The 25,443-nt window shown below is 44.0% G+C and overlaps 1 long non-coding RNA gene across 1 annotated transcript in view; it reads right to left on the reverse strand.

Annotated features, from left to right (window-relative positions):
- Positions 1-25,443, reverse strand: part of LOC145546078 (uncharacterized) — a 55,845-nt gene continuing 30,402 nt past the window's right edge. The window contains exons 2-3 of the long non-coding RNA XR_014082468.1: positions 6,634-6,740; positions 1-6,025 (exon numbers count right to left, since the gene is read on the reverse strand). This is a non-coding gene — a long non-coding RNA (uncharacterized LOC145546078). The remainder of the gene's footprint in view (positions 6,026-6,633; positions 6,741-25,443) is intronic.

Below are 25,443 nucleotides of genomic sequence, written 5' to 3' on the forward strand. Positions count from 1 at the left end.
TTTTTTTTTTTTTTTAAGAAAAGGAGTCAAAAGAGATAATCATAAGAAGCCAAACTTTGCAAGTTTGACTGAAACTCGAATCGTGGTCATGGTTATAGCTGGCCATTATTAAGAGCTAAAAATATGCCCACTCGGTTCTCAATGCTTTACAAATATTAACCGAGTAATCCTGATCACACCTGGTGACGAGGTAGGTCCTATTCTCACCTCCATTTCATAGATGAGGGCACTGAGGCATAGATGTCTTAGGTGACTAATCCAGGATCACACAGTGAGTATAAAAAAAAGCATTTGAACCCATGCATTTTGGCTTCAGAGCTTAGCTGAGATCCTTGATGAGAGTGGAAGGGACTGGTCACCCATGCAAACAATGGAATGACGATCCAGTGGGGCTAAGGCTGGAGGGTGGTCAGGACCACGCTGCATGCAGCAGTACTCCCTAAGCATTTTCTCTCTGTGTCCAACACTGGTCAGGCATTGGGCACAGTGGGTGAGTAGAATCTAGGCTTTGGCCTTGAGAGGCTCTCAGTCTCAAGTGTGGATAGTCCTGTGGTCAGGGCTGTAGCCGTGGAGATGTGGGAGTCATGATAGACAAGCCCTGACCCCTGCCTGGAGAGGATTTATGGAGTAGGGAGGCTTTCACCTGGGGCTGGAAGATGAGAACTGTGATTTGGGCTTTGTGTCTTTGTTTCCTGCATCTGTTCGGGGGAATTACCTGAAGGCCAAGGATTGTGCTTTACTTATCTTTGTCTTCCCAAGTGTCCTCACAATGTCATGGCACATAATAGGTGTTTAACAACTGTGTATGAATGACATGAAAGAGGAAACTGATTGAGCAGAATTTCTGGACCTCTTCCTTGGCTCTGAGTCTGTCTTTCAGCTATATTTAGAGGTCAGGTTTGGGGCAAGTGAGGAACAGAGTCAGGGGCAGCAGTTCCCAAAGGACCAGACACTAAGGCTATTTAGCAAAAGTTAGGATTGGGGTGTCTTCCACGGTCATGCTGAGTTGCTCCATCCAAAGACAGATGAGGAGCTCTGCCCCACCTAGCCCTTTTCTCACACAGACCAACAAGTACCCCATACACAGACTGTGTAAGGAACTCCAATCTGGGAACAGAAGCAGGCAAAACAAACATTTAGCAGATTCAGGTAGAAATAAAAACCAGAGTGAGTGATGCACAATAGAAAGAAGCCCTTTGCTGAGCCTGAGCAGATCTGCTGGAAGTCTCTGCTCCCTGTCCTGGTTCTCTCTGCTGTCTGGAAGGACTGAGGGCAGAGGGTGGTTGTTCCCTGTAGGGGCCCTGATGATGCCGCCATTGTGTCTGGAACTTGGACAGAAAGGCTGCTTCCAAGAGAAAGTTAGAAGTGCCTGCAGTCAGGTAACACACACACAGCTCCGGAAAGCCCTCCAAACACTAGACGTCATGACAAATGGCAGCTTCCTACAACCCCAGCTTCCAGCCCCCAGAGTGGGACCTGCATGATTTCATCACCCATCCCGCATCACCTTTGGGAATCCTCAGATTATTCTCAAGGTGGGAAGGGAGTGATGAAACCCAGGGTCAAGTACTCTGCTTTTCTTATCACCTTTGACACCAGTTCTCTGTTTTTAATGTCACCTTTGCCACCACATCACCAAAGGGACCATGAAAGACTTAAAAAAAAAAAAAAAAAACTCATTGAGCATTATGATTCCAAAATTCTAAATCTGGACGAAAAAGAAAAACCCAAATATCTAACAAAGATTGCTTAAATAAATCACGGTATGCCCAAGCAATGAGATATTTAACAGCCATTAGAAACAATGGTGTAGATTTTTGTTGACATGAAATTTCATTTAAGACATATTAAGTGAAAAAATTAGTTATAAAACAGCTTGTAGATATACATGGATACAGTGATATACAGAGGGGGAGAAAAGCCTAGGAAGATATACATCAAATACTAAACGTTGGTTATTTCCAGGTTATATCCTCATGGATAATTTTTATTTTGTTTTTTATGTCTATTCTTAAGTTGCATACAATGAGCAATCAATGAGTAATCATAAAAGGTCGGTCTGGGTGAGATTCTTTGATGATTTTAAAAACAGACAACGTGACCCTGGGGTTTCATCAACCCCTCCCTACCTTGAGAATAATCTGAGAGGCCCAAAGGTGACCTGGAATGGGTGAAAAGGTCACACAGGGTCACATGTTGCTGATTGCAAGTTGGAGTGGCAGGAAACTGCCAAATGCTGTCAAATCTGCTGCATTCAGGAGGTCTTTTTGGATAACAATATATGGTTCTAATTGCAGGCATTGCTAATTTTCTCCTTTCTGCCCTAGTCTCCAGAGTCAATGGTGGCAACATCAAGCGACTGAACCTGGGGCTGGGAGCGGAGAGCCTGGAAATGGTCCAGGTCAGCTCTAATGAGCTTCCCCCACCTCCCAGTTTAGTTTCCTTTCCTTCTCCAGTTTAGTCTCAACTCAATCAGGGGTGAGTCTGAGCTGGGAGTGGATCACTTTCCTCACCATTATTTCATTGTCTGCATTTACCTCCTGCCCAAGAGGCCAGCTCACTTTTCCATTGTCAATTATTTATATACAGAAGCTCAGAAAAGATCCTTGATCTTCCCCTCCCGTTTTCTCCAGGGTCTTGCCTTCAACAGTTTAACCCTCTCCCACTGCTGTCTTTCTGGACCTCTTCCTTGGCTCTGAGTCTGTCTTTCAGCTATATTTAGAGGTCAGGTTTGGGGCAAGTGAGGAACAGAGTCAGGGGCAGCAGTTCCCAAAGGACCAGACACTAAGGCTATTTAGCAAAAGTTAGGATTGGGGTGTCTTCCACGGTCATGCTGAGTTGCTCCATCCAAAGACAGATGAGGAGCTCTGCCCCACCTAGCCCTTTTCTCACACAGACCAACAAGTACCCCATACACAGACTGTATGCAGACAAATATACCATATGCAGAAATGCTATGCCTGCCATCATGAATACATGCAAGCGCCACATATGCACCCTCAGCCATACATACACAGACACCAGCACGCATTCCCTTAGGCATCCAGACCTGTGTGTATATACACAAACATAACACACAGGTGCTGGAAAGTACACAGTGACATGCAGAAACCCACAGACGCTCGTGCATTCTCACACACACAGACGTGGACACCTGTATACACACTTAATCACATAGGCATGAGCACACACAGAGATCGAAAAACAGCTGACGGGTCATCCATCTCTAGACAGAGACCATGACCACTCACCCTGACAGCAGGCTTGCTTTGCTCTGTAGGAAGTTCGTGTAGGATGTTGGGTGCCCTTTGACAAAGGGTTCAGCCCTCCTCTGCCTCTTGCTCCCCTGCCTGTTTTCTCCTCCCTACCCCCCTATTGTGCCCCCTTTCCACCTGGAGCTGTGCCTGGTCGAGGGAACACTAATCACCATGACAGAACGGATTCCACCTGTTCACATACCCGCTCACCTCCCCCGAACGCCATTTCAGACCCAGCCAAGCAGCAGGAGGAGGCCTGCTGTGCAGCCCGGGTGAGACAGGGAGGAAGGAATGAGTGAGGGGACAGTTGGAGTGTGAAAAGGACCCCGGCTAAGTGACTCCCCATTCCAGCAGCCACACACAAGATGCACATAATTGCTTTCAGCCCAGTGGGATGGATAGAGATACAAAAGGTCAAATCAAGGATTGGTCCCATAATATCTTTTCTAAGCAGCAGCGTCAGACGTTTGAAAAGCATATTCATGCATTGAGTTGCCAGAGTGTGGGGCAGGCTTTTTCAGAGGTGGCTGTGTGTTCCCTCTTTGAGGTGTGCCTGCAGTGGTGATTGGATTCACATGGAGCAAGTGACTTCTCAATGCTCAACAAAGCTCTGCCTGTGAATTGGACTAAATAGACTACTTGGCAGGCCGCTGAGATAACTATGCTAAGTGAATTTCAGAGTTGCTCCCACTGTGCGGCTGCCCAAGCCTATGGCTAAATGCAGAGGAAGGACCAAACTCCTGAGCACGGCATTCAAGGCCCTCCACAGTTGTCCCGAAGTTATCTTACCAGACACTTCCCAATGTGAAGGAGGCACGTCTACCCCATTGGGCCCTTCTCCAATCTTTGACTGCATCAGGAGACTGGCTGCGTTAAGGACCTTGCCCAGGGCATTCCCCAACCCATTCAAATTCTCCTTTTTACTTAGGCTTGACTCAGGTCCTAACTCCACCAATCCTTGCCTTTTTCCCTCCCTAGAAGTGACCATGGCCCTTCTTGGAAGGAGGAAGACAGCAGGATAACAGACAAAGAACCCAAGTCTGGATCCTGGGATCTGACGTGATGCTAACAAGCTCTCTGGGCTGGTGTGTTGAGGACAGGCTGTGAGGTAGGGCAGGGGAGCAGAAACAGAATGCAGTTTGGAGGCTGTTGCCATCACCCAGGGGAGGGAGGCTGATGATTTGAACCAAGAGGGTAGCAGTGGAAGTGGTGAAAAAAAGGCTGTGTGTGTGTGTGCTGAGTCGTTCAGTCGTGTCCGACTCTTTGCGACCCTATGGACTGCAGCCCGCCAGGCTCCTCTGTCCATGGGACTCTCCAGGCAAGAATACTGGAGCGGGTTGCCATATATCCCCTCTTCCAAGGGATCTTCCCAACTCAGGGATCGAACCCAGGTCTCCCACATTGCAGGTGGATTCTATTAACAGATACGCATGCAGAAACACAAATTTTGAGGATGGATATTGAGTCTTGTTTTGGATGTATATAAAAAAGAGTCGGACACGACTGAGCAACTGAACTGAACTGAACTGAAAGTGCCTTTAGGTATCCAAGTAGAGAGAGAAAGACTGAGGGAAAAAAAGGAGGCAGCAGTATCCTGAAAGATAGTGTTTTAAAGAGAAAAGCATGATCAGCCTTGTTAGAAACAGCCAAAGACTTCCCTGGTGGCCCAGTGGCTAAGACTCCATGCTCCCAATGCAGGGAGCCTGGGTTTGATCCCTGGATAGAGGAATCTGGTGGGTTACCATCCACGGGGTCACAAAGAGATGGACATCACCAAGTGGGCATGCAAATACACACTGGGAACTAAATCCTGCATACTGAAACTAAAGATCCCAAGTGCTGCAACTAAGACTCAATGCAGCCAAAAAAAAAAAAAAAAATACAAAAACAGCCAATAGGCCTAGTGAGAGGAGAACTAGGAGCTGACCACTGCATGGCAAGTGACAAATGTGGTTTTTATTAAGTTTGTGTGTATGTTAGTCAATCAGTTGTGTCCGAGTCTTTTGTGACCCCATGGAATGTAACCCACCAGGCTCTTCTGTCCATGGAATTCTCCAGGCAAGAATACTCGAGTGGATAGCCATTCTCTTCTCCAGGGGATCTTTCCGACACTGGTATCTCCTGCATTGCAGGCGGATTCTTTACTGTCTGAGCCACCAGGGAATCCTGTGGTTTTATTAAGTGTGTTAGTTGCTCAGTCTTGCCTGACTCTTTGCGACCCCATGGACTGTAGCCCACCAGGCTCCTCTATCCATGGGACTTCCCAGGCAAGAATACTGATGTGGGTTGCCATTCCCTTCTCCAGGGAATCTTCCCCACCCGGGAATTGAACGTAGGTCTCCTGCATTGTAGGCAGATTCTTTACTGACTGAGCCACCAGGAAAGCCTGGTTTTATTAATTAGTGGAGGCAAAAGCTTGAAGTGGAGTGGTTTCAGGAGGGAACAGTGAACTTTTGAGAAGTTTTGCCATAAAGGGAAGCAGATCAATGAGGTAGGGTAGTGGGATCAAGAATTTTTTCATGGAAAAAAATACTGTCTTCAAAACACATTTGCCATCCACCCGCTACTCCCTTCTATTCCTCTTACCCAAAGATGGAGAATGTTTCAGATTTCACCAAAATAAAGTTCAGCTGTCAGTGATTGAAGCAATCCTCATCTCAAGTTTCACTGGAAACCAGGATAACTCTTATTTTAAACTCATTCCTTGGCTCTGGTCACATCAACCCTTCTCCTGACCAGTTTATCATTCTCCTTTCCAAATTTCTCTTCTAAAACCAAAAAGAGAGGTTTTTTTGTTGTTTTTTTTTCAGAGGCTTTTCTTCCTCCAGTACAAGTTCAGGAAGTTGTACTGGCAAATCACAGAGATTTTCCTGGCAATTTAAAAAGATATAATAAACAATTTAAAAATGTACTGTTCTTCTCCATAGGAGAAAAATCTCTGGCATATCAGCTGCAGAGATGTTAAGTGCACTTTCAGTTTTCAGAAAATACACTGTGTGTCAGGTAAGTAATTTCATTAGCCTATTGTGTGGCTCGAGCTACTGTAAGGGTCTGTCATGTCTCCATTATTCCCAACCCCCACTGGAGTTTAATCACTTTCAGGCCTATTTGCAACTGTGGTTTCCCATTTCAAATCACATTAGGCTAAAATTAAGCCCATAACTTATACTTTGGGATGTAAATGTGCAATATTTTCCATCAGCGTATTCCGCTGGTTAAGTTGCTTCTGAGTGATGTCAACAAAAAGAAAAGATATCAAACTTGGTATGAAAAGTTTGTAATTTTCCTGAAGGTCACCACTGGTAGGGAGATAACTCAGGTCAGGGGGGGCCCATCTTTCACTGACTGTGTGATTGTAATCTTGTCAGTCTCATACCATTGTTTGTGAAAAGGTCAGTTGCTCCTCTCAAGGTGATGAGCCTTTCTGCCATGGCAGTTGGGGGTGGCTCCTGGGTTTCCTGTGGTCTCTGACTTCACAGAGAGCTGCAAGTTAGAGTTGCACAAGTTAGAGATGTGGATGAATTTAGAGACTGTCATACAGAGTGAAGAAAGTCCGAAAGAGAAAAACCAATATCGTATATTAACGTATATATGTGGAATCTAGAAAAATGGTATAGATGATCTTATTTGCAAAACAGGAGTAGAGACATAGACAAGAGAAAAAATGTACGGACACCAAGGGGGGATAAGGGTAGGGGTGGGATGAATCGGGAGATTGTAATTGACATATATACACTATTGATACTATGTGAAAAATGGATAACTAATGAGAAACTACTGTATTGAACTCTACTCAATGCTGTGTGGTGACCTAAATGAAAAGGAAATCCAAAAAAGAGGGGACATATGTATATACATAGCTGATTTACTTTGCTCTATAGTAGAAACTAACACAACATTGTAAATCAACTATACTCCAAGAAAAAATTTTTTAAAAAGAGTTGCACAGGTGGTGAATATTACCTTCTGGAGTTGTGCAGTGCACGACCTATGCAACTATATGCTGCAGCTCTGCTTCAGAGAGCTAACGTGGGTGGAAGAAGAGAATGACAGGGTGCAAATACATGGAGTTTCTTGTCCAGCAATGGTGCTGCCTATGCCACTGCATCTCTCTCTGCTCCATTCCAGTTGAGAGGACTGGGGCCAACGTGTCACTGTCATCATGCTGTTCAAAAATATCCATCCCATGTGTGATGTTAGCTGTGGGTTTGCAGCCATCATGTACAAAGGAAACCACAGCATGACTGTGGGCTTGCTCCACTCCTGTGTGCTCAGAAAAATGACTCCCAGATTCCCACACAGGAAGCACCAGAACCGTGTGATAGCCAGAGAACCCAGGTCCTGCTTACTCCCAGCTGAGGCTCAAATGCAAGCTCCCATTTCTTGAGAAGTACCACCACGCCCAGCATTCAGGAGTCCCTCCTGCCTCCTCTCCTCCCCTACAGTCTCCTAGGATTTTTCCTATAAGTCTGCCTTCTCTGCAGAATGCTAGCCCCACCATGGAGAATACTCAGTTCCTTGAGATCTCTGAGGAGGCTTTTAGTCTCTCGGAGGGAAACATCTACAAGGTAATAGCCTTTATTTTATTTAAATATCAATTATATCTTACCAAAGACCCTTGTCGTGGACTGAATGTGTGTGTCTCTCACAAATTCCTGTGTTGAAACCCTAATCCCCAACATGACGGTATTTGGAAGTGGGGCCTTTGGGAGGCAATTAGGGTTAGATGAGGTCATGAGGGCGGACTCTTCATGGGGTTAATGCCCTTATAAAAAGAGGAAGAGACACAAGACCCATCTCTCTCTCCCTGCCATGTGAGGATACAGGGAGAAGGCAGCTGTCTATAAACCAAGAAGTAGGCTCTTACCAAGAACCTGACCATGCTGGCACCCTGACCTCAAGTTTCCAGCCTCCAGCACTGTGAAAAATAAAGGTTTGTTGTGTAAGACATTCAGCTTGTGATATTTTGTTATAGTTGCCCAAGCTAAGGCAATCCTTTCCCAAGAGGACTGAAGAGAAAGAAGACTCCCCTTCTAGCCTGGAAGGTTCTTTCTTCTCTTGACTTAAATCTGACTTCTAGGAGGTGGAGGTCCTAATTTTGCTCTAAGGAACAATACATATGTGACCCCCTCCTGCCTTTCCCACTGTCAACCTTCTTCAGCAGCCGAAGCTCACTGTCATGGTGTTCTTCAGTATTATCTTCAGCAAGTTGAGTTTTCCTAGTTCCCCCTCTGAATAGTCTGGTTTTCGGATGCTTCACCACCAGAGTCAGCCTGTCCCCCACCTACCATGTTGGTATTTCTTACACAGCCTGGGACCCAGAAGTGACCACTCACTGTGATGTGGTTTCATGGGAGCAGACTCTGCATCTATTTTCATGATAGAATTTTATTTGACATAGAGTACTTAGGGGGGTAATATAGTGCTTCAAGGACTGATTTTTTAAATATAGACTGGATTCGCATGCTTAGGCAGAAAAAAAAAAGACTGGAATTGAGCTATTACTTTATGGGATGTGTTTTGTAATGACTCAGGTGACTTTGATATATGTCTCTGGTAACATCTATTAGATTCGATCAACCCTATGTTGACCTTCAGCAGGTTTTCTCTCCATTTTGGGTTTCAACAACCTCATCAGAAAAATGGGAGTGTTAATTTGATGATATCAAAGCTCTTCATGATACATTCTTCTTTCTTCAGGGCTCAGTGTTACCTGATACTGAAGTGCACCCACCAGCTCTGTGACCCTCAGACACACAGTTGGAGCTGCAGGCATAGGTTGTCCTCTGTCTCTGCCTGGAGTGAGAAATGTGATGAGACAGAGAGGTGGGAGGAGGGAGGCTATCCCTGGAGCACTAATGGAGGCAGGACCAAGGTCCAGTCTCAGTTCCTACCTCTGAGCCAGGCGAACATGGAAACTAGGGGCAGAAGAAGATGGTCTCTTTCTGACTCACCTTCTTGCATGTCCATGCCAAGGTAGGAGAAATTCTTTATGGATGAGGGTCTTCCTTCTGTGTGTGTGTCTCCTGGGGTGTCTATCTCCCTCCCCAGTGGTTATCTGCTCACAATGGCATCTCCAAGAGAAGAGAGAGGGTCTCCAGCAGGGGAAGGAAAGGGGGCTGAAGTGCTCCAGAGTTGTCCTAGTGGCCACATGCCCAGGAGAGTTGCAGCTCCATTTTAGTTCCTCCATCCATCCTGGCCCCTCCACCCCAGCATGACCCAGAATTGCCACTTTAGGGTGAGTGTGCTACCCTCAGTCACTTCTCACAAGATCAAATCCTACCACTGAAAGGCGACTCCAGGAGGAGACAGCACTGCCTTCTTTTTCATGGCAGTGGTCTCTGACCCCGGGCTCTTCCTCGTTCTCTGAGCTGATTCCTGTCCAGAGCCTCCAGATCTCTGCTGCGTTCTTGGCCAGCCCTGCGCCCTCCCTCCTACCCACCCCACTCCCACCCCCGCCAAGTCCTCAATCCCCAAGATGTGCAGCTGTTATGAAATGTCCGATCTGATCTAATCTCCAACAAGCAGCCTCTTTGGCTCCTTTTTCTCTCTGGCAAACCTGATTTCTCCTGATGTGTCGACCTCTGTGCCGCTGAGGCCGTGCTGACCTCTCTGGGGAGCTTGGCTTTTGTGACGCTTGGGAACCACCTCTCCTGAGGACTGTATCAGCCGATTTTGCGTCACATGTGAGTCCACCCATTTTTTTCTAAAAAGGACTTGGGAGGGCAGCCCATGGTGTGACGAAAGCTGTGAACACCTCTCCTTTCTCAGGGTGTCTTTCAGCCCTCCTGCGTGCCAGGTAAGAGCCAGGGGCCAGAGGTAGGGTGAAAACCGCAACTGCCTGATGTCATGCAATAGCAGTGAGATGACAGCCATTTAGACACCAGACATGCTGACAAAAGGGGCCAAACATGATGTATCATATCATGTTTGTTATAACCATTGTGCTTAGTTGCTCAGTTGGGTCTGATTCTTTGCGACCCCATGGACTGTAGCCCGTCAGGCTCCTCTGTCCATGGGGATTCTCCAGGCAGGAATACTGGAGTGGATTCCCATGCCCTCCTCCAGGGCCTCTTCCCAACCCAGGGATTGAATCCAGGTCTCCCACATTGCAGGCAGATTCTTTACCTTCTGAGCCACCAGGGAAGGTTTATATTAGTTTGCTAGGACTGCCATAATGAAATACCCAGACTGGGTGGTTGACACAGCAAACATTGATTTGTTCACAGTTCTGGAGGCAGGAAGTCCAAGATTGAGGTGTCGGTGCCTTGGGTTTCCTCTGAAGCTTCTCTCCTCAGTATGCAGACAGCTAAGCTGCCTTTTTCCTGCCTCTTCACAAAGCCTATGCTCTGTGCAGGCACCTCTGGTGCCCCTCTGTGTGTCCAGATGTCCTCCTCTTGAAAAGACACCAGTCAGATTGGATTAGGGCCCACCCTAACAGTTTCATTCTATTGTAATCACCTCTTTAAAGGTCTTACCTCCACATTCTGAGGTTCTGGGGGTTCAACATATGAATTCTAGGGGGACATGAGTCAGCCAATTCAACTCATAACAATATCATTCCCCAATCCCACTGTCAGTTTGCTTTGAGGTCACAGCAAAAAGAACTGTCTCAAGTTGCAGCATGAGAGATTTCAGCTAGATTTAAGAAAAAATTCAGGCATATCCCAAGTTCCGATCCTGGGTTGGGATCTCAACTGGGGGTGAGGAAGAAGGAGAAGAGAAGAAGGCAGACAACCTAGATAATAAAATACATTTCCACTCATTTGGGATGTGTCCAGATCATGAGGTTAAACTAAATGATTATTCAGTTTCAACATGAATTCATTCAATCAACCATTCATTTAGAAAACATCCACTGAGCCCTCACCTCGTACCAGATATGGGGAATCCAAAAGTAAACCAGCAAAGGTTCCTACTCTCACCAAGCACTTATAATGGTGTCTAAACCCTGGGTTTAGGGTTAGGTTGGATGGGAGGAGGGCAGGAGCAACCAAAAGAAAGAGTGTTAAGAATGTTGTAAGGGAGCATTCCCTGGTGGTCTAGTGGTTAGGACTCTGCGCTGTCACTGTCGAGAGCCTGAGTTCAGCCCCTGGTCGGGGAACTAAGATCCCACAAGCCACATGGCCAAAAACAAACAAAAAAAGAGAATGCTATGAGACAAGTGAGGGAGATGACTAAGAGGCACAAACTTCCAGTTATAAAATAAATATGTAAACAAATGGGACCTAATCAAACTTATAAGCTTTTGCACAGCAAAGGAAACCATAAACAAAATGAAAAAAACAACCTATGGACTGGGAGAGAATGTTTGTGATGCAACCAAGGGGATTGATTTCCAAAATATACAAACAGCTCATACAACTCAGTAACAAAAGAAACAGCAAATGGGCAGCAGACCTAAGAGAGATTTCTCCAGAGAAGACATACCGATGGCCAAGAGGCAATGAAAAGATGCTCAACATTGCTAATTATTAGAGAAACACAAATCAAAACTACAATGAGGTGTCACTTCACACCAGTCAGAATGGCCATCATCAAAAGGTCTATGAATAATAAATGCCGGAGAGGGCGTGGGGAAAAGGGAACCCTCCTGCACTGTTGATGGGAATGTAAATTGGTGCAGCCACTATGAACAACAGTATGGAGGTTCCTTGAATAGCTAAAAATAGAACTAGCATAGGATCCAGCAACCCCACTTCTGGGCATATATCCAGAAAAGATAAAAACTCCAATTCTAAAAGATATATGCACCCCCAATGTTCTGCTGCTGCTGCTAAGTCACTTCAGTTGTGTCCGACTCTGTGCGACCCCATAGACAGAAGCCCACCAGGCTCCCCCGTTCCTGGGATTCTCCAGGCAAGAACACTGGAGTAGGTTGACATGTCTTTCTCCAATGCATGAAAGTGAAAAGGGAAAGTGAAGTCGCTGAGTCGTGTCTGACTCTTAGTGACCCCTGGACAGAAAATCCTCCGTCCATGGGATTTTCCAGGCAAGAGTACTGGAGTAGGGTGCCATTGCCTTCTCCACCCCAATGTTCACAGTGGCACTATTTACAATAACCATGACATGGAAGCAACCTAACTGTCCATAAACAGATGAATGTATAAAGAAGATGTGGTACATATATTAATATATACAATGAAATACTACTCAGCCATAAAGAAGAATGAAATAATACCATTTGCAGCAACTTGGATGAACCTAGATTACCATATTAAGTAAATCAGACAGAAAAAGACAAATATTATATGATATCATTTATATGTAGAATCTAAAATATGACACAGTGAACTTATTTATGAAGCAGATTCACAGACACAGAAAACAAACTTACAGTTCCCAAAGGGGAAGGGGAGCAGGGGGTGATAAATTGGGATTAGGAGATTACAGATGCACACTACCACATACAAAATAGATAAATAACAGAGAGTTACTGTAGAGCACAGGGAACTACATCCAATATCTCGTAATAAACTATAATGGAAAAGAATCGAAAAAAGAATATATACACATACATGTATGTGTGTGTGTGTGTATAAACATATATATGCATGCATGCTAAATCGCCTCAGTTGTTTCTGACTCTTTGTGATCCCATGGACTGCAGTCCGCCAGGCTCCTCTGTCCATGGGATTCTCCAGGCAAGAATACTGGGGTGGGTTGCCGTGCCCTCCTCCAGGGGATCTTCATGACCCAGGGATCAAACCTGCGTCTCTTTTTTTTTTTTTTTTTAACTCATTCAAAATATCATTTATTAATAGAACACCTATTTTGCAATGTATTTAAATAGGATTCATTAATTTTTAAAAACTTGACTTAAATTTTTTTTGATAGAGTGATTCGTGGTTCAGTTTTGTTTTGTTTTTTTTTTTTGATGCTTGCTTTTGATTGCTGCAGGGGAAACCTGCGTCTCTTATGTCTCCTGCATTGGCAGGTGAGTTACCACTAGTGCCACCTGGGAAGCCTATGTGTATATTTACATATATATACACATATCTATGTGTATATAGATATACATATAAATATATAGATAGGTAGATATACACATATAGCCCGCCAGGCTCCCCTGTCCAAGGGATTCTCCAGGCAAGAACACTGGGGTGGGTTGCTATGCCCTTCTCCAATATATATACACATATATAACCAAATCACTTTGCTGTACGCCTGCAACTAACACACTATTGTAAATCAACTATACTTCAATAAAAATGTCACAGGTATGTAATGTACAGCCTATAGCTAATAACACTGTAATAACTTTGTATGGTGGCGGATGGAAACTAGACTTATCTATCAAATTAAAAATAAAAAAAAAGAATGCCATGAGTCTTGAATGTTAGTGAAACCACAAACCTGAACACAGGGTCAGCACAGGCCTGTGCATTTCCTTCCTGGCCCTCAGCAGTCCTTACACTCAGAGCAGGACCTTGTGTTTGATAGAAGCTTGCATAAAGCATAACCTTCCAGGCTTGGGACATCTGAAAGACCTTACAATCTGAGCCAATCCAAGGGAAGCTGGAGACATTTCTGAGTCCCATACCTGGGACAAAGAGGTGCAATGCCCAGTTGACACTGCAGGGGTGTCGCAAAGGCCACAAATCATGAGGTCTGGGATCCAGTAGACCCTGATCCTGATCTCACTGCAACTGCAGACAAGCAGGCGAGTGTTCCCCGATCAGACGCCTCTTCCTCTCACCTCATACGGACGGTTGGTCACATCTTCCCTGTGGGGCCCACTAGATCTGTGTGGGATCTGTTCAGAGTGTGTGGCTGTGGGAAGCAGACCTGCCAGAGACAGATACTTCTATCTAGTAGGTAAGCCTGCCATCTAGTGTCCATGCTTGGGCAGTGCAGGGGCAGATGTGCTTTGCTCACACTGTGAGCTGCACTCCAGTTCAGTTCAGTTCAGTCGCTCAGTCGTGTCCAACTCTTGGAGACCCCATGGACTGCAGCATGCAAGGCTTCCCTGTCAATCACCAACTCCCAGAGCTTACTCAAACTCATGTCCATCGAGTCGGTGATGCCATCCAACCATCTCATCCTCTGTCAGCCCCTTCTCCTCCTGCCCTCAATCTTTCCCAGCATCAGGGTCTTTTCAAATGAGTCAGTTCTTTGCATCAGGTAGCCAAAGTACTGGAGCTTCCGCGTCAGTCCTTCCAATGAATATTCAGTACTGATTTCCTTTAGGATGCACTGGTTGGATCTCCTTGCAGTCCAAGGGACTCTCCAGAGTTTTCTCCAACACCACAGTTCAAAAGCATCAATTCTTCGGCGCTCAGCTTTCTTCACCATCCAACTCTCATACCCATACATGGCTACTAGAAAAACCATAGCTTTGACTAGATGGAACTTTGTTGGCAAAGTAACGTCTCTGCTTTTTAATAAGCTGTCTAGGTTGGTCATAGCTTTTCTTCCAAGGAGCAAGCGTCTTTTAATTTCATGGCTGCAGTCACTATCTGCAGTGATTTTGGAGCCCCGAAAAATAAAGTCTGCCACTGTTTCCATTGTTTACCCATCTATTTGCCATGAAGTGATGAGACCAGATGCCATGATCTTAGTTTTCTGAATGTTGAGTTTTAAGCCAACTTTTTCACTCCTCTTTCACTTTCATCAAGAGGCTCTTTAGTTCTTCTTCAATTTCTGCCATAAAGGTGCTGTCATCTGGATATCTGAGGTTATTGATATTTCTCCAGGAAATCTTGATTCCATCTTGTGCTTCATCCAGCCCACCATTTCACATGATGTACTCCGCATATAAGTTAAATAAGCAAGGTGACAATATACAGCCTTGACGTACTCCTGGAACCAGTTCCTGATTTGGAACCAGTCTGTTGTTCCATGTCCAGTTCTAACTGTTGCTTCTTGACCTGCATACAGATTTCTCAGGAGGCAGGTCAGGTGGTCTGGTATTCCCATCTCTTTAAGAATTTTCCACAGTTTGTTGTGATCCACACAGTCAAATGCTTTGGCATAGTGAATAAAGCAGAAGTAGATGTTTTTCTGGAACTCTCTTGCTTTTTTGAGGATCCAACGGATGTTGGCAGTTTGATCTCTGGTTCCTCTGCCTTTTCTAAATCCAGCTTGAGCATCTGTAAGTTCACAGTTCACATACTGTTGAAGCCTGGTTTGAAGAATTTTGAGCTTTACTTTGCTAGCATGTGAGATGAGTGCAATTGTGCAGTAGTTTCAACATTCTTTGGCATTGCCTTTTTTGGGATTGGAATGAAAACTGACCTTTTCCATTCCCGTGGCCACTGCTGACTTTTCCAAATTTGATCACCTCCACTAGCTTTGTTCTTAGTGATGCTTCCTTAGGCCCACTTGACTTCTCGCTCCAGGATGTCTGGCTCAAGGTGAGTGATCACACCTTCGTGGTTGTCTGGATCGTGAAGATCTCTTTTGTATAGTTCTTTTGTGTATTCTTGCCACCTCTTCTTAATATCTTCTGCTTCTGTTAGGTCCATACCATTTCTGTCCTTTATTCGGCTCATCTTTGCATGAAATGTTTCCTTGGTATCTCTAATTTTCTTGAAGAGATCTAGCCAGCAGCATATTCTTTGGCTGCTCTCCAAGAGGGCACACCACTCTGCTTTCAGAGTGGATTTGATTTTTTAGAAACAACTGAAAGTCACACTAAGCCAAATGGCTATTGGTGGGAATACAAAGAACAACACAGATTTTTCTCTGTGGTTTGTAACCATCTAAAGGTAAGTGACTGGGAAGGGGGTTCAGGATGGGGAACACATGTAAACCCAGGGCTGATTCATGTCAATGTATGACAAAAACCACTACAATATTGTAAAGTAATTAGCCCCCAACTAAAATAAATAAATTTATTAAAAAAAAAATAAAGGCAAGTGACTATTTTGAACACACATATATAAGATAAAATGTATTTTTATATGTAAGAATATATATATATTTAATTAGTGTCTTAAGGGAATTAAAATTCTCCATTTTTAAAACCCAACAATGTATACCATGAACTCCTCCTAGGGTACATTTTTTATACAGAATTTAGGAATGAATGTTGGTGCCATTTTTTTTCCATGCAGGCTCAACTTCTAAAAGAAAAGAATAGCCCGTTTGCTTTATTTAGCAGCTGAGGAGGGAGCTATCTATACAACTTGATGGATCCCAGGCGCCCCTCATATCCTGCCCTCTCAGAGATGAGTATTAAACCCAGAATTGGGTTCTGCCTCGAGGACCATTCATTCTGGAGCTTTCTTCAGAAGACTTCTGATGAGGGAAAGGGCTAATGGAGAGATACGAGGCAGGAGATCAGCTCTGTTCCTATTTCTCAAAGAAGATGTGGAGCCCAGTGTCCAAATCAGGTGAGGAAAAGGGCCCAGAGTCTGTCTGAGGACACACAGCGAGAAACAGAAAATTAAGGCATCAGAGACTCAGACATCTGGTCCCTGGGGCCAGTGATTGAATGCTACTGCTTCCTGGAGGAGCAGGAAAGCCAGAGCCCCAGACTGAGCCTGACTGGGGTGGGAGATGCTAGAGAGAGCCCTCTGCAAACCAGCAAGGCCAATGCCTGGTGGTCAGGCCTCGGGTTTTGAAGGTCACTGAGCTCCCTGTGTCCTGGGAAAAGGCCCCCTGCAACTCCTAGAGCCCCCTTTTCTGGAGTACAAGGTGAACCCATGTCCTTGGATACTTGCTGATTTCAACATTATCTGAGCACAAAGGGTCCCTTCAGTGGGAATGAGGTTGGAATTCAGGCCTGATCACCAGAGAGTCAGAAGAGTTAACTGACCTTTTTCTATAGAAAACAAGGCCAGGAAAATAGGACCCTTACTTGGCCCTGAGCATTTGGCAATTCCGTTATTGCCTTTGGTCAGCCATATTCTGGAGCTAGAAGAGTCCCAGCTAATAAAAGGAACAAAATAATTTTTAAAAATCACTAATACTCCAAATGAAATAATGGGTCTAGGAAGCAATCATTAGTGGATGCTAAGACCAAGTGAAAGGTTAGTAGATACTTTGTGGGCTGACACTACCTAAACCCACTGATCAATCTTGGTATCATTAAAAGTTGAAACAACCAGATACTATATGCCTCATAGTATTAGCACCAGATTATGAAGTATTTGTGCCTAAAAATATTGATATTGAATCTAATTTAGGGATAACTACCAGCTTACAGGAAATAAGGAGGATAGAGGAACATATTACTTGACCCCACAAGAAAGTAATCAGATGAATACAGAACACAAGGCAAGTTACCTGGTTCCTCCTCAAATCAATGTGAAGGTGGACTGCTTTGGAATAAAAGAAACCAGAAAGACATGGTAATGTGCAATATCTGGATTTTGAAAAAGCCAACTCTAAAAGGATGTCTGAGGTAAGCAAGAAATTTGAATATGGACTGGGTTTAGATGAGAGTGAGAACTATTGTTAATTTTGTTAGGTAATCATGACACTGTGGAATAGGAAAACTCTTATCAATTGGAGATACAAACTGAAATATTTCAGGTGAAATGACAAGCTATCTAATACTTGTTTTGAAGCACCCTAGCAGGAAAAAATGGGAGGGGTAGGTGAAACAAGATTATCAAAATGTTGATAATTATTGAAGTAGGGTTATGGAGGTTCTTTTTATTCTACTTTTGAGTATGTTTAGAAACTTCCATAGTAAATGCACACACACACACACACACACACACACACACAAACTGTGGTGCCCTTAACCCCTAAGCAGATCTCAGTTCATACTGTATTATGCAAAATTCAGCTGCAGCTTGGGGTCTGAGAAGAATAGACTTAATAGGTAAAAACAGACAAAATAGGTAAGGAATACCCATAGATAATTCTGTGAGACTCTTCCGTCAAACATTTTGGATTTACAAAGATGACTTAAAACAACACGATAGCACTACACACCTATTAGAATGGCCAAAACCCAAAGCATTGACATCATCAAATGCTGGCAAGGATGTGGAACAACAGGAACATTCATTCATTGCTGGTGGGGATGCCAAATGGTACAGCCACACTGTATGATACTATAATGATGGATACACGTCACTATACATTTGCCCAAACCCATAGAATATATAATACCAAGAGTGAACCCTAATGTACACTATGGCCTTGGGGTAATAATGACGTGTCAATGTAGATTACTCAATAGCAACCGATACACCACCGTGGTGGGGGATGTTGATAATGGGAACCTTATGTATGTGTGAGAGAAAGTGACATACGGGAAATGTCTGCACCTTTCGCTCAACTTTGCTGTGAACTTAAAACTGCTGCTCTAAAATACAAAGTCTATTTAAAAAAAAGATAATTGAAACGATCTTTTAAAAAATATTCTATAGTCTCCACAATGGACAGAAAATTTCTATATAAGAAGAATATAAAACTCAATTTCTTGGCAATTCTGGGGACTGGCTACTAAGGTAAACAAGATAACCAGCATCTCCTACAGACAAACAGGCAAAGATGTCTACAGGGCACATCAACAAGCAGAACACAGGGGAACACACGAACGTATGTGCTGACACACCCTAGGCACAAAGTACACACATGTATACTGGCCCTACTACAGAGTCTAGCCACCAGGATGTGTGTAAATGTCCAAATACTCACAGGACATGAGAACATACTGCCTCCCAGACAGTGCTGAAATATAAATCCAAATACAAACAAACAAATTTAATAGTACTGAATATTAATGCATGGCTGGGTAGGAAGGAAAATCTTTGGAAATGAAAACAAAACTCTTTGAACATCCATTCTAGTACTCCTGGAAGATCTTTTTTAACTTGAGGGTAAGTTTAAAGTTGTGTCTCCAAAAAAAACAAATGTCAAAATAAAAAAGACAGCGCTTGACTTTCTTGTGCTTCGTTCTTCTCATATCACACATTTCTTCTGGGAAATCTAACCCAAAGCCTCATTCAGTACCTGTGTACTAACCACTTCCAGTTCTCCCTCTCTAGCTTACACCTCTCTAAGCTTCAGACCTGTATTTCCAACCGCTCATTGAACAGTGCCTCTTGAAAATTAAGGTACAGACTAAGTTTATTTCTCTCTCATATGATAATTCAGAGGTGGGTGGCCCAGAGCAAGTTAAATGGCTCTGCCATCTTCAACATACCTCTGCCCAAGGTGGCTTTTCCACTTTTGGTATCTTTCAGCCAGTGGAAATGAGAACAGAGTCAAGAGTGTTCATGCTCAATCCTTCTAAGAGCAAGACACACATCACTTCTTACATCCTATTGGTCAAAGTGTGGTCACATGACTGCTTTCTGCAAGGGAAGCTAGCAAGTAAAGTCTCTAGCTGAGTGGCCATGTCCAGCTAACACTAATCCCTGCAGAAGAAAGACAGAAAGATATTGGGGAATAATAAAATCCAATATAAATAGAAGTCAGCTTCTCATCTTCTTGGGGCCTCCCAAGTGGCTCAGTGGTAAAGAATCCACCTGCCAATGCAGGAGACACAAAAGATGCGGGTTCGACCCCTGGGTCTGGAAGACTCTCTGGAGAAGGAAATGGCAACCCACTCCAGTATTCTTGCCTGGGAAATCCCACAGACAGAGGAGCCTGGCAGGCTACAGCACATGGGGCTGCAAAAGAGTTGGTTACGACTGAGTGACTGAGCACGCATGCATCATCTTCTTGGCCCCTTCTCCTAGGTATATCTGTTTTTCTCCTTTGATCCTCAGATTGATAAATGACCCAACATTTATCCAACCAGCTAAGTAGGTTTGCCAGATTAAATACAGGATTCCCAGTTAAATCTGAATTTCCATTAAACAAGAAGTCATTTTTTGGTTATCAATCAGTTCAGTTCAGTTCAGTCGCTCAGTTGTCTCTGACCCTTTGCGACCCCATGAATCACAGCACGCCAGGCCTCCCTGTCCATCACCAACTCCTGGAGTCTACCCAAACCCATGTCCATCGAGTCAAAGATGCCATCCAGCCATCTCATCCTCTGTCGTCCCCTTCTCCTCCCACCCCCAATCCCTCCCAGCATCAGGGTCTTTTCCAGTGAGTCAACTCTTCACATGAAGTGGCCAAAGTATTGGAGTTTCAGCTTCAACATCAGTCCTTCCAATGAACACCCAGGACTGATCTCCTTTAGGATGGACTGGTTGGATCTCCATATAGTCCAAGGGATCCAAGGGACTCTCAAGAGTCTTCTCCAACACCACAGTTCAAAAGCATCAATTCTTCAGCACTCAGCTTTCTTTATAGTCCAACTCTCACATCCATACATGACTACTGGAAAAACCATATCCTTGACTAGACGGACCTTTCTTGGCAGAGTAATGTCTCTGCTTTTCAATATGCTATCTAGGTTGGTCATAACCTTCCTTCCAAGGAGTAAGCGTCTTTCAATTTCATGGCTGCAATCACCATCAGAAGTGATTTTGGAGCCCCCAAAAATAAAGTCAACCACTGTTTCCACTGTTTCCCCATCTATTTCCCATGAAGTGATGGGACCAGATGCCATAATCTTAGTTTTCTGAATGTTGAGCTTTAAGCCAGCTTTTTCACTTTCCTCTTTCACTTTCATCAAGAGGCTCTTTAGTTCTTCACTTTCTGCCATAAGGGTGGTGTCATCTGCATATCTGAGGTTATTGATATTTCTCCTGGCAATCTTGATTCCAGCTTGTGTTTCTTCCAGTCCAGCGTTTCTCATAATGTACTCTGCATATAAGTTAAATATCAATATGTACCAATATTCCATGCATTTTTATTTGCTAAATCTAGCAACTCTAAACCCAAACCAGAAGCCTTGAAGCCATTCTGAATTCCTCTCTTTATTCCCCATTTTCAGTTGTCTTCCAAGTACTGCTAATTCTCTTCTGTATTTCTCAATCTGTCCCTTCCACCTACACTGTACCTACCATCAGTTCCTCTCTCAAAGATTTCTGTATTGCTTCCTTCGTGGCCTTCCAATTTCCAGGCTTGCCCCCATCTAATTCAGGCTTTGCACAACAGGGAAACTGGTCTTTCTAAAAGGTAAACTTGACCACATCACTCCCCTGATGAAAATTCTTCCATTCCAAGGAAGATGAGTGAATGTAGAATCAACTACAATGTAGAGTCAAAGGGACCCTGTGAGGTTCATACCCTGGAAAGTGGAAAGAGCGTGGTAGACTACTAAGAACTTAGAAAAGAAGAAGTCTCAGGTCTCATGATAAAGAAACTATCCTATTGAAAGCGAACATTTGAGCAGAACTGACACCAGACTGGAGTAGAAACTACAGGGAAAGTGTTGCTTCCCTGTGCAACTCCAGGGTTGCTTGTCTGTGCAACCCCAAATGTAATATTTTCTGACACACTGACATGGAAACACTGGATTTAATACCTGCTTTTAAGATTACAGAATTAAAATTTCCTTCATTCCTCTAAAAAAATATTCTTCCATTCCATTGCTCCCCATAGCTTTCAGGATAAACTTACTAGCCAGGCTGATAAAAGTCCTGACCCTCTGGCTTCTCTCTCTCTCTCTCCTCCCATCTCTCTCAGCATATAGTCCATCAACAGTCCTGAGAGAAGCTCTAGTTACATCAAGTCTCTGGAAACCCTGTAAGACTCCACTTGTCCCTTTTGATCATGTATCTTCTCCATCCAGCAAGAGTTTCTAACTCCTCCTGCCATCCCCACGCACCCTACTCCTCTTTGCCTGTCTAAATCTTACTCATTCTGAAAAACCCAACTTAAATATCACTTTCTTCTTACTTATTGTTTTAAGCACATATTTTTGCTCCCATAGCCCTTGACACACACTGTATTGTAAGAGTTGACTTATCTGCATGTTTTTCTCAACTACACTTTAAGTTCCTTCAGGATGAGGACTGCGTCTTATTTTGATACATTCAGCAACTCATCAGTACTAGTAAACAATAAATATTTATTACCTAAATAAATATTTATTTGGCTTAAAATGGCCTTGCTCCCATTCCATGCTGATCCAGCAGGGCTCAGTTGGACAAACTCCATTTCCAGATGTGAGCTTTTCTGTGCGAGTCCTAAGCTTTTTGTATCTTTGTCTGCACTGAAACTCTGGGCTTTGATTTCCCTGGCTCATCCATGATGAAAAAGCTTCTTGTCCACTCCATTACGCTCCGACCGAACGGATGCTGGAATAAGGAAATGACACCTTACCGAGTGAGGCCCTGGCCAGCGCCCCTCCCGAGCTGAGTTTCAGATCATGATTCCAGCTGACATTAGGCAGCTGTTAGATGAGAGTTTTTCTCCTGCTCTCCCAACCCCCATGATCTGCCCCTAGCCCTCCCTCCTCCCTGGGGAAATCACTTCTCTTTTTTTTCATTTTGGGCCACATCAGTGTTTAGCAGGAGCAGGCAGCCATGCCTTGTTGGAGCTGTGATATAACACCAGCTGACAGGTGGGTTTTGGGGGTGTCTCTGGGGCCATGGCCTGTTTAGTGGATTTACCACTCTAAACTCAATTACAGGAGACTTTCACGCTCCACAGGCAATTCTAGTCCCTTTTTAATAAAAACTCTGGTGAGTAAATAAGTCATGATGATGATAGGGGCCTGCCATTTAATATTCATTGAAGTACACGTGTTTGGAAATTGGAAGCAGAGTTTAATCCATTTTCATATTTATATCAACATGCAGCTTTAGAAAGGATCCCTCCTTTTCTCCAGCAATCTTGTCCATTTCTTGTTTGGAATGATAAAGGTAAACTGGACATCAATTTTACTTTTTAAAAGAAATTAGAAATATCTGAAGTTATAATTAGGAAAGTGTGAGCTTCACATCTGTTCATCTTCGACTCAGAACTGATTCCTGCTTTTCATGTGAACTCGTGGGAGAGGTAGGTAACAGGTAAATCAAAGATGTTACTATTTGTGGCAGCTAGAATTTTTGGATTTAACTTTGCTATGGGAGCTCAGGGATTAGAGCCAGCCCAAGAAATGCAAAAGCACCCCACTTTATGTAAAGGTAAGATTCACAAAATCACACTGTTCGTGCTCACGAGTAAAGGCTACAGGACTGTTCATCAAGGGAGATTGAAACCCGGGAAGAAAGAGTTAATAGTGAAGGGTGTGGGGCGCTGTAGTGCTGCCCCCTCCTCACGCCTGCTTTTTTTTTTTTTAATGTGGATGAATGTTTAAGTATGTTGCTGTGGTTGAAGGCAACTCTTTTAATAATGCAACACACAGCTTCCTGAGGGGACAGCAGTTGATTTGGAAACTGAATATGGTGCACTCTAAATTCTCCTCCTCGAGGAGGGCTGACTAACTGATAAGTGCCATGAGCGAGCATGGGGACTCATTCTGTCAAATCAGCTTGCTGCAAAGGCCCCATGCGGAATCCTCTCCAGTCTTTGGGAGCTAATACGAGCAGACACTTGTGACATTAGACAGTGCAGCAGGCCTGGCATAAAGGAAAAGTTCACCATCCGTTGACAAGGTGGTCTTTAGATGACAAGGATAAAGAAATCAGTGCAAATTTGTTAATGTAACAACTTGGAAGAGTGTGCTTATAAAAAAAGCCACCCTATGGAGAGACAGGATCAAAAGAAAAAGAAGGCAAGTATAGTACTTGGAAGCTTTTCTTGGGCTTTCTGCACCTTCAGGGCCATTGACTTTTCTCGTGGTCCATCTTCTAGGCTGTGGTACCTTCAGTTGAGCGAGTCTTAAACTTCGTCATTCTATGAGTTGTTCTGTTGTTGTTGTTCAGTCGCTCAGCTGCATCCAACTCTTTGCCACCCCATAGACTGCAGCATGCCAGGCTTCCCTGTCCTTCACTACCTCCTGGAGTTTGCACAAGTTAATGTCTATTGAGTCGGTGATGCTGTCTAACCATCTCATCTTCTCCCATCCCCTTCTCCTCTCGCCCTCAATCTTTCCCAGCATCAGGGGCTTTTCCAGTGAGTTAGCTCTTCGCCTCAGATGGCCAAAGTAATGGAGCTTCAGTATCAGTCCTTCCAGTGAATTTTCAGGGTTAGTTTCCCTTAGGATTGACTGGTTTGATCTCCTTGCAGTCTGAGGGACTCTCAAGAGTCTTCTCCAGCACCACAATTCGAAAGCATGAATTCTTCAGCGCTCAGCCTTCTTTATGATTCAACTCTCACATCCGTACGTGACTACTGGAAAAATCACAGTTTTGACTACACAGACCTTTGTCAGCAAAGTGATGCCTCTGCTTTTCAATATCCTAGGTATGTCTTCCAAGGAGCAAGCACCTTTTAATTTCATGGCTGCAGTTACCATCTTCAGTGATTCTGGAGACTAAGAAAAGAAAATCTGTCACAGCTTGCACTTTTTCCCCATCCATTTGCCATGAAGTTATGGGACTGGATGCCATGATCTTAGTTTTTGAATGTTGAGTTTTTAAGCCAGCTTTTTCATTCTCCTCTTTCACCCTCATCAAGAGGCTCTTTAGTTCCTCTTCACTTTCTGCCATTGAGTAGTGTCATTTGCATATCTGAGGTTGCTGATATTTCTCCTGGCAATCTTGTTCCAGCTTGTGATTCATCCAGCCCTGCATTTCACATGATGTACTCTGCATATAAGTTAAATAAGCAGGGTGACAATATATATCCTTGTCATATTCCTTTCCCAATTTGGAACTAGTCAGTTGTTCCATGTCCAGTTCTAACTGTTGCTTCTTGACCCAGATACATGTTCTCAGGAGACATATTTAGTAAGATGGTCTGGTATTCCCATCTCTTTAGGAATTTTCCAGTTTGTTGTGATCCACACAGTTGTGTCAAGCAGGGGCTCAATGCAGTGGCTTCTCTTGTTGCAGAGCACAGGCTCTAGGCACACAGGTTTCAGGAGTTCCCACAAGTGGGCTCAGTAGTTATGGTTCCATGGCTCCAGGGCACAGGCTCAATAGTTGTGGCGCACAGGCTTAGTTGCTCCTTGGCATGTAGGATCTTCCCAGACCAGGGATTGAACCCATGTCTCCTGCATTGGTAGGTAGATTCTTTACCACTGAGCCACCAGGGAAACCTCAAAACAGCACGTTATCAAGTGGGATTGGAAGGAGGCAGAACTGTGTATGGTTAAAACACAGATATTACAGTTGAACAGACCTGGGTTTAAATCTATCAAACAAGTTACTTACTATCTCTGAGCCTCAGTGTCCTCAGCTGTGAAGTGGGAGCAATAGTGATATTTACCTCCTAGTCTTGCTACATGAATTAAATGAGGTGATGTCTGGCTGATGCATATATCCCAACAGAG

This window comes from Giraffa tippelskirchi, chromosome 4, assembly GCF_054371585.1.
Source record: "Giraffa tippelskirchi isolate mGirTip1 chromosome 4, T2T-mGirTip1v1.2.pri, whole genome shotgun sequence".
Classification (NCBI taxonomy): domain Eukaryota; kingdom Metazoa; phylum Chordata; class Mammalia; order Artiodactyla; family Giraffidae; genus Giraffa; species Giraffa tippelskirchi.